The sequence below is a fragment of the Pteropus alecto genome, unplaced genomic scaffold, assembly GCF_000325575.1.
Source record: "Pteropus alecto unplaced genomic scaffold, ASM32557v1 scaffold13, whole genome shotgun sequence".
Lineage (NCBI taxonomy): Eukaryota > Metazoa > Chordata > Mammalia > Chiroptera > Pteropodidae > Pteropus > Pteropus alecto.
Genome location: NW_006434373.1, coordinates 4,810,348 through 4,818,817, shown reverse-complemented (window position 1 = coordinate 4,818,817; position 8,470 = coordinate 4,810,348). Strand labels below are relative to the sequence as shown.

Sequence of the window (8,470 nt, the reverse complement as noted above, 5' to 3'; positions counted from 1 at the left end):
TGCCTTTACAGTCACTATTTGTCTTGGTCCCACATTATACATAATCGGCTCTATCTTCTCATCAGGCCATGTCTCTGTCCACCAGTGTCCATGCACTGTGTGACAATGACTGAAACTATTTTGACCAAAAAAGCAAAAGGTCATGCAGATATATTAAAGACATGATATGAATTTTTAGCAGTAGTATTTTCTTTCCAGTACTTTAACCTAAGGAGAAATCCCTGTATTAAGAATTTTAGTCATACGGCTTGAAGTAGAGGAGATAATTTTTGACAGCTGACACCTAGAATCATTTCAGTCTACCTCAGCATAGAGGTGGCATTGTCCATGGAAGTAGAGATAGAATACTTACATAATATTTACATAGGATAATGGGAGGGACAGTGTCCAAGATGGATTATGTCCTAGATTGGTGGTCATATGCATGTACACATATTTGCATTGTCTTTATGTACTTTTGTAGGCAATACTTATTCATTCAATCACTGGAAAACCATAGATACAATGAGCTGTTTTAGGTGACCAGGCCAGGAGCTGTTTTAGGTGATAAAACATTTAAGACTCTATAATGGACCCATACTTGTATATACAAGCAGCCCTGAAATTGCTTTTGAAAGTCAGATGTCTGCAAGAGGAACAGTACACTTACATGTCAAAGTCCCAAGGAAATAATGATATTATCATGTCCTATTTATGGTTCATGTAGGCACGGCTTTTCTCAAGCTGATGTGATAGGAGCTGCAGTGCTCTCCCTGACTTTCCTCTAAATGCTGCCTGACCACCTGCAGAGCAGAGCTGTGTCATCAGAACATCACCAGGGCTGTAACTGGCAAGATCTGGAGGATGAACTGGGTGGCATGTGAAACTGGAACAAGAACTGGTTGGGAGACTTTCTCACTGTCCAAGTTAGAGAAGAAAGCCTGACCTAGATTATTGACAATAGAAGTATAAATAATAAAATAGATAAAAAAGGAAGAGGTAACATTGCAAAGGGTGCACTGGAGGGCAAAAAGGATAAAGGAATTAAAAGTGACTGAGGAGTTTCAAGCAAGACTACTGGTAAGATATAACAAAGATTAAAAAAAAAAGTTTAGGAATATAATGCTCAAGCAGGTTTGAGAAGTAGAAAAAGAGAAATTTGATTTTGAACCTTGCTGTCAGGAGCTTGGGGAACATGGAGGTTGAGACATCTGGTCCTGCAGCTTAGTGAGAGATGGGTGCTATAAATGGGTGCAGGTTAACGAGCAAAGCTCGGTTTAATAATAATAGCCAACATCCACATAGCTCTTAATAAGTATCAGACACTATTCCTAGTCTTTTAAATATAGTAACTAATTTTATCATCATGGCAACTTATGCATTCAGTCTCAACTGATGTTCCAAATTTTACAGATAGGGAAACAGAGGCACATAGAGGTTAGATGCCTTGCCTAGAATTCTACCGCTAGTAAGTAGGCAGAACAGACTGCCTCCCATGACAGCGCTCTCATTCACTTTGGTACCCTGGCCATTTTGGCATCGGGAGTTTCCTTCAAAGTGTCCAGGAGGAGGTGGCAGTTGAGAGATAATGATGGGAGGGTGACATAAATAAGGCAAATAGAGCTTAAAAGATGACATAAAAATGACAGGCCTTCTACCATTTGTACCCCCTGGTCCCTAAGCCAGTTGCTACATTTTCATTAGTGCCCTGAATAGGACCTAGATCTAAGAGTTAAGTCTCAGATGTAACGTGATAGATAACATCATTAAGGGGAGAGTGAAGACAGAAGATAAATTTTTAAAGAACGCATACATTTGAAGGACTGGGGAAAGCAAAAGGAACAAATGAGAAAGACAGGGGAGAATAATCAGAAAAGATGTGGGGAAATAAGAAAGCGATCATCACAGAACCTAGGGACTAAGGGGTCCTCAAAGGCAGCGTCTGGCCCATGTTGGAGAGAGAATGTAGAAAGGGATGGTGAGGACCAAGGAAAAAATTGAATATAGGCATTTGAAAGATTTGATGAGCTTGAAGACTGAGATTTTAATAGAACCATTTCTGCAGTGTGATTCAGGAAACCCAATCGCAAGAGGATGAAGTACAGGACTAAGATGAGGGAATGGAAGCATTAAGTCTAGACTGCTTTCCAGAGTAATCTGGAGTGTGGGAATGATTAACATGGTACTTTTGATGCAGGGAGAGGGAAATAGGAGGCAGACAAGCTGCCACATGTAAGGCATCTTAGAGATGCTATGGGTAGATTCCCCACGCTCAGTGGCCTGAACTGGTTTAAAATTGAGAAATGAAGTAGGGCTGGGCACTGCAGAGGAACCCCATTTGTTGCCAATCTCATTAGGCATCACTAATCGTTATAAACAGATAATTTGCAAGGAGATAAAAGAATCCAAATTTATGTTGCCAATACTAAATATTTAACTAATGGAAAATATAGGCTTTGAATTGGCTGTGAAAACCTCAAGCGATGAGCTAAATTTTAAATACTTTGTGTCCTGGAGATGATGTTTCAATTCCTAGCTGTACCAGATGGGGTGTGAGTCACAGCACAGGAAATAACACTGGATTTCATATTATTTTGCTTACAAAAAGGATGTGGACCTTCTGAAACCAGTTGTCCTGTAGATAAAATGAAAACCCAAAGGGAGGCAATTAGGATGACTGTGCTCCACTGAGCAGGGAATGAAGGCTGGGTCAGAGCTGTGGCAGGACACCAGGGACAGCAGGATCCTGCCAGTGCCGACAGGCAGAAATGTCTGCTGCTTATGCCACAATGTGAATGCCAGATATAAAGACCCCTCTGTGAGATTTATATAACCCTGCAGACTCGGTGGTTGGAGGAGTGGGTCTGGTATGACTATGAGTTAATTAGGTTCTCCTGATTGCCCCTCCTATTGATTATATTGTGGGTGTCTAAAAAATGTCTTTTGAAGCACTTACGCTGCATTAGATAAATTTAAAGCTTTATAATAACATACTGTGCCCTCAGAACAAATAGCATTTACTAAGCCCTGAGTGTGTGACTAGAGATGGCAAACTATGTGAGCTTTACAGAATGATGGGGCATAGTGTCATTTAAAAAATAAGTACAACAGGAAGCATATTTGAGTTAATGCTCAAGATATTTTAGCTCCTTTCCTCTATTCCTTCAACATATTTATTCACTGTCTTCCTCTCTGGTTTTCTCACTTCTGCTTTGCATGTGAATAGATCTCCCTTACCCAGAAAAATTATTTCTCTCCTAACTTGACTTTATCTGTGTGGTTTCTGATCAATTTCTATCTTAAATAAATAAGTTGTGTACAACTCCTTCCAATTTTCACCATCTTTTTAATTCCCCCTCCTTAAATGGCATCTTTGCCCCCAGTGCTCAACTACTACAATTATTGAGTCAAAGGTCAAAAGTGAACTTACTGGCCCAACATGGTGGATTATCTTCGGTTTCGTTTGGTATGCTAATTTCAGAAACAGTGTATGGATTTCACCTCATCTTGCTTTTTTGCTTGTCTTCTACTTTATTGATTTCTATGATTTCTTACTCTCTTTCTCTCTATCTCCCTCTTATCTGACCATATGTTTCTTTCTATCATACATAAATGGATTTTATTTTGGTGACCTCCTTACCCTCCGTAGCCTCCTCCTTCTTTCTCCTTCCACTTTTCTCATCTCAACTCTTTGTCCTTGGCCCAGGATTCCTCAATAGTCTCTTTCTCAAGTCCATTTCTCTTGCTCTAGAGGGTAAAATAGTAGTGATCCACACAGGCCACATTGGCCTTGCAGATGTGCTGGTTTTGGCCAGGCAAGTTTTACTTAACACTTGGGTATGATTTTTAAATTGAGAAGTTTTTACACTTTGACATCTATTGAAAATGTAAAAAATCTGGAAATATTTCTGTCTGAAAACCATCTGAACAGCATCCTTCTGGACGGAACGTGATCTCTACTGCTCACTTCTAAGGTCCTTCCCGGCGGTTGTCCATCACCCAAACCATTTTCCTGGACCCCATGGACCCTCTCTCATGACCACTGCTGTTGTTATTGTTGACGTTGTTTGTCAAGAGTTGGATCTCTTTTGTCAGTAGCCAAATTAAAAAGACTCATGAATTATTGGTAATATATTAGGTCTGGCTAGTGAAAATTTTTATTAAGTCAAATTAAAATGAAATGGAAGTATTGTTAATAATCCATTTTTTGTTTACTCAGCAATAGAACATAGTTTCGTAGTTAAATTAAGCACTTAAATGTTCATGATTATTAAGAATCATAAGTAACCTGAGACGCTTCAAAAATCCTATAATTGAATATAACTATTGCCTTATTTTTTTTAAAAAAATACTTATTTTTAGAAGAGTTTTAAGTTCATGACAAAATTTTGTGGGAAGTACAGACTTCCCACATGCCTTCTGCACCCAGACATGCACAGCCTCCCCCATATCAACAGCCCCCATTATAGTCATACATTTGTTACAACTGATGAACCTACACTGACACATGATAATCACACAAAGTCAGTACTTTACATAAGAGGGTCATTTTTGATGCTGTACATTCTATGGGCTTCTACAAATGTATAATGACATGTATCCATCATAATAGCATCATAAAATAGCTTCACTACCCTAAAATGCCTATGTGGTCCTCTTATTCATCTTTTCCTTCCTCCTAACCTTTAGCAACCACTGATCTTTTTATTGTCTCCATAATTTTTCCAGAATGTCATAAAGTTGGAATCACACAGCATGTAGCCTTTTCAGACTGACTTCTTTCATCTAGCAATATGATTTAAGATTTCTCCACATCCTTTCGTGGTTTCATAGCTTATTTCTATTTATCTGTGAATAATAATATTCCATTGTCTGATCATATCCGTTTATTTATCCATTCACCTACTGAAACATTTTAGTTGTTTCCAAGTTTAGGCAATTATGAATAAAGTTTCTATAAACATCCACGTGCACATTTTTGTGTAGATGTAAGTTTTCAACTCATTTGGGTAAATACCCTGGAGAATGACTTCTGGATTATCTCAACTTATTTCTTCAGTACTCTCTTTTTGACTGCATGGTTGTCAAAAGGCAAGAAAATGGGTTGGGGGAGCTACAGGGACCTTCTTCGTTGACACAGACAGTAAAAAATCCATGTCAGAGAGTGAAAGCACAGCCTAGAATTGGAATTTGTCAAGAATTAGGGCTTTCTCTTTCCTGACACCACAGTCTGTTTACTACAAAAAATAAAAAAATAAAAAAAAATAAGATATTTTTTCGCTAAAGTGCATTACATAAAAGTGAAAGCAATGGTGAACATTTAGAACACAGTTACCCAGATCTATGTCACTGTGACATTTATCTTTACTTTTTTTCTTATTTGGATAATCTTCTGTCTAACAACTTAAGAACTCATTGCTTGGGACGAGTAGGAGTTACCTATACAATTCATACCACATCGAACTGAAACTCTCTTTTTGGCCCATTCCGTTTAATAATATATTTAGGAATTTTAAACAATATTTCCTGGTCCTTTATCAGGCTTTCTTCACTACTTAGTGTATAAATGGAAAAATTCTTTCTGCCATTTGTGATTTCACAGTAGAAGTTTTATTTTCAGGGATGATATATAATGTCTTGTGAGCTTTGATCTCTTTTTGCAATCTCAGATTTTTTATTGGTTTTATTTCAGGAAAATGAAACAGATTTTTTCTGTGCTCAGGAGTTGTTTAACTCTAAGAAATTCTATATAAATGGCAAGTGAGAAGTTTCCTCTCATGTTGATATTTTAAAAAAATGATATTTCAAATCATGATAAGCTCTAGGAAAAAGTATCTTCTCATTAAAAAGATGAGATCTGATAGATTTGAATCTTCTTCCCAAAGTGTCACAAAAAGGTGGTTAGGTACGTTCCCTACCCCACTGAGAAGCTATATAAATTAATGTTTTTATTTAGTTCAGGAGTTTAAATTATAACATTTAAATGGCATCTGTTGATGTGAGAACATAAAGCCACTATCAGAAAGGAGACACACAGGAAAATCAATGATCATATCACTAAAATGAGTATTTTCATATTTAATTTTTCCATTAAAGATGAATAAATCCTGCTTTAACGCTAAAGAAATTCACATCCCAATAGTTTATGGTATAGTTTAAAGTAAAACCTCTCTGTGAGACAACAACACATTTAAGATATCCATGGAAGATTAGTATTGGGAGAGACATTCAAGGCATTCAATCTAAATCTCTCATTTTACTGGCGAGGAAACTAAAACCTGCAATGGTTTAGCCACGGTCACCCCATTAACTTGTGATGACCCAGATCAAAAATAGCATTCTCACTGGAGAAACATGACATGTGAAATTAGGAGACATTGAAAGAATACTGAGATTTTCAGACATTTAGAATTAATAGTCATTGATCTAACATGTGAGATAATTTTTGCATTTACAAACACTGTACTGAGGCTCAAGAACGTGTGGCAGGCAGGAGAGAAATAAGAAGAGACACTATTCCCTAACCTGAATAATTACTACAATAAAACCTTCTTGTTTAGACTCAGAGAATGCTTAATATTTCATTTGGTACATTGGTAACTACATCTTTATAGGCTACGATAAAATAAAAGCATATACATTTTTTGAACACACTGTGATTTATTTATTGCTCAAGGCCAAATGGCCAATTGAAGATAATAAGAACAGATATGAACAGAAATCTAAGATAGTCTTTTAAACAAATGTTGTAATATTTGTTTATTTGCTGAGAAATCCCAACAAATAAACACTTTCCAAGTACCTTTCAATGGCTTTATCTTTTATTTATTTTTGGCAACCTCTGTTCACATTTATTTTTCCACTTGTGCAACTGTAAACTATTGTACTCTTAAAAGACACTATCAAATGCAAACACAGATGTTATTTGCACTTTTTCTTTTTTCTTTTTTTTGTTAATTCTTTTTCATGTTGTTCAGACCTGAACAGCAGACATTATAGAGCATGAGAGATTAAGATAGTACTGCAGAGTATTTAACTGAAAAATACTCTGCAGTACTATCTTAATCTCTCATTCTCTATACTCTTCTCCTTTTACTGCTTTCAAAAACCAAAGCAGCAGGGAAAAAATAATATAGGGGGAACCATTCTGCATCTATGCATTTGTTCATTTATTTTTTGGTTAGAAATGCATCTACTTAATGCTTATTTCATGCTAGACACAACACTAGGAAAACAAAGAACAAACATCTTGTGTTAGAAGAACTGTTAAGTTTTTTTGGGGGGGCGGGAATAAGTGACCAGTCCTCGTATGTGGCATAATGAAGACTATTGAGTCACTAAAGCAGAAATGATAAAGAACATTTTATTGGATGGAGGGGAACAGAGAAAAATTCCAGTACAGATAATACTTGAAGTGGGTCTTCACCTAGCAAGAGTGATCAGAAAGAAGTAATATTTTATTATGGTTTTAATTTGCATTTGTCTAGTGATTAGTGCTGTTGAGCACCTTTTCACATATTTGTTAGACATTTGCAACTGTTAGGATGGCTTTTTTTTAATCACAAAAATGAAAGGCAACAAATGTTGGTGAGGATATGGGAAAAAAGGAACCCTTGTGAATCATTGATGGGAAGGTAAATGATGCAGCCATTATAGAAAACCGTATGGTGGTTCCTCAAAAACCTGAAAATAGAACTATCATGTGATCTAGCAATCCTGCTTCTGAATATTTATCCAAAGGAATTGCAATGAGGATCTCAAAGAGATGTGTGCAACCATGTTCATTGTAGCTTTATCCAAAGTAGCCAGGACATAGAAGCCGCTTAAATGCCCATCGATACATGAATGAACAAAAAAGTTTGGTATATACATACAATGGAATATTATTCAGCCTTAAGAAAGAAAGAAATCTTGCCATTTGTGACAACATAGATGAACCTGGGGTCATTATGCTAAGTGAAACAAACTAGTTACAGAAGGACAAACACTGCAAGATTCTGCTTACATGATGAATCTAAAATAATCAGACTCATGGAGCAAAGAGTAGAATGGTGGTTGTCAGGGGCTGAGGGAAAAAGAAAATGGGGCTGTATTAGTCAAAGGGCATGAAGTGCTAGTTATAAAAGATGAATAAGTTCTAGAGATCTACCGTACAACATGGTGCTTATAGTTAATAATACTGTGCTGTAACATTAAAATTTTGCTAAGAGGGTAGATTTTATGTTAAATGTTTTCACCACTAAACAAACAAATGACAAATAAATAAAATAAGAGAGTGGGAGGAAACTTTTGGAGTGATGGATAGACTTACGGTATAGATTATGGTGATGATTTCACACATGTACGCTTATCTCCAAACTCATCAAATTGTATACATTATACATGTACAACTTTTTGTATGTAAAAAAACAAAATAGGAACAAATAGATGATGAAAATGAAAGAAAGAAAGAAAGAAAGAAAGAAAGAAAGAAAGAAAGAAAGAAAGAAAG

The 8,470-nt window shown here is 36.4% G+C and overlaps 1 protein-coding gene across 5 annotated transcripts in view; it reads right to left on the bottom strand.

Annotated features, from left to right (window-relative positions):
* The window catches only part of FAM155A (family with sequence similarity 155 member A), a 557,048-nt gene that overhangs the window by 222,140 nt on the left and 326,438 nt on the right, over positions 1-8,470 (bottom strand). The window lies entirely within an intron of this gene.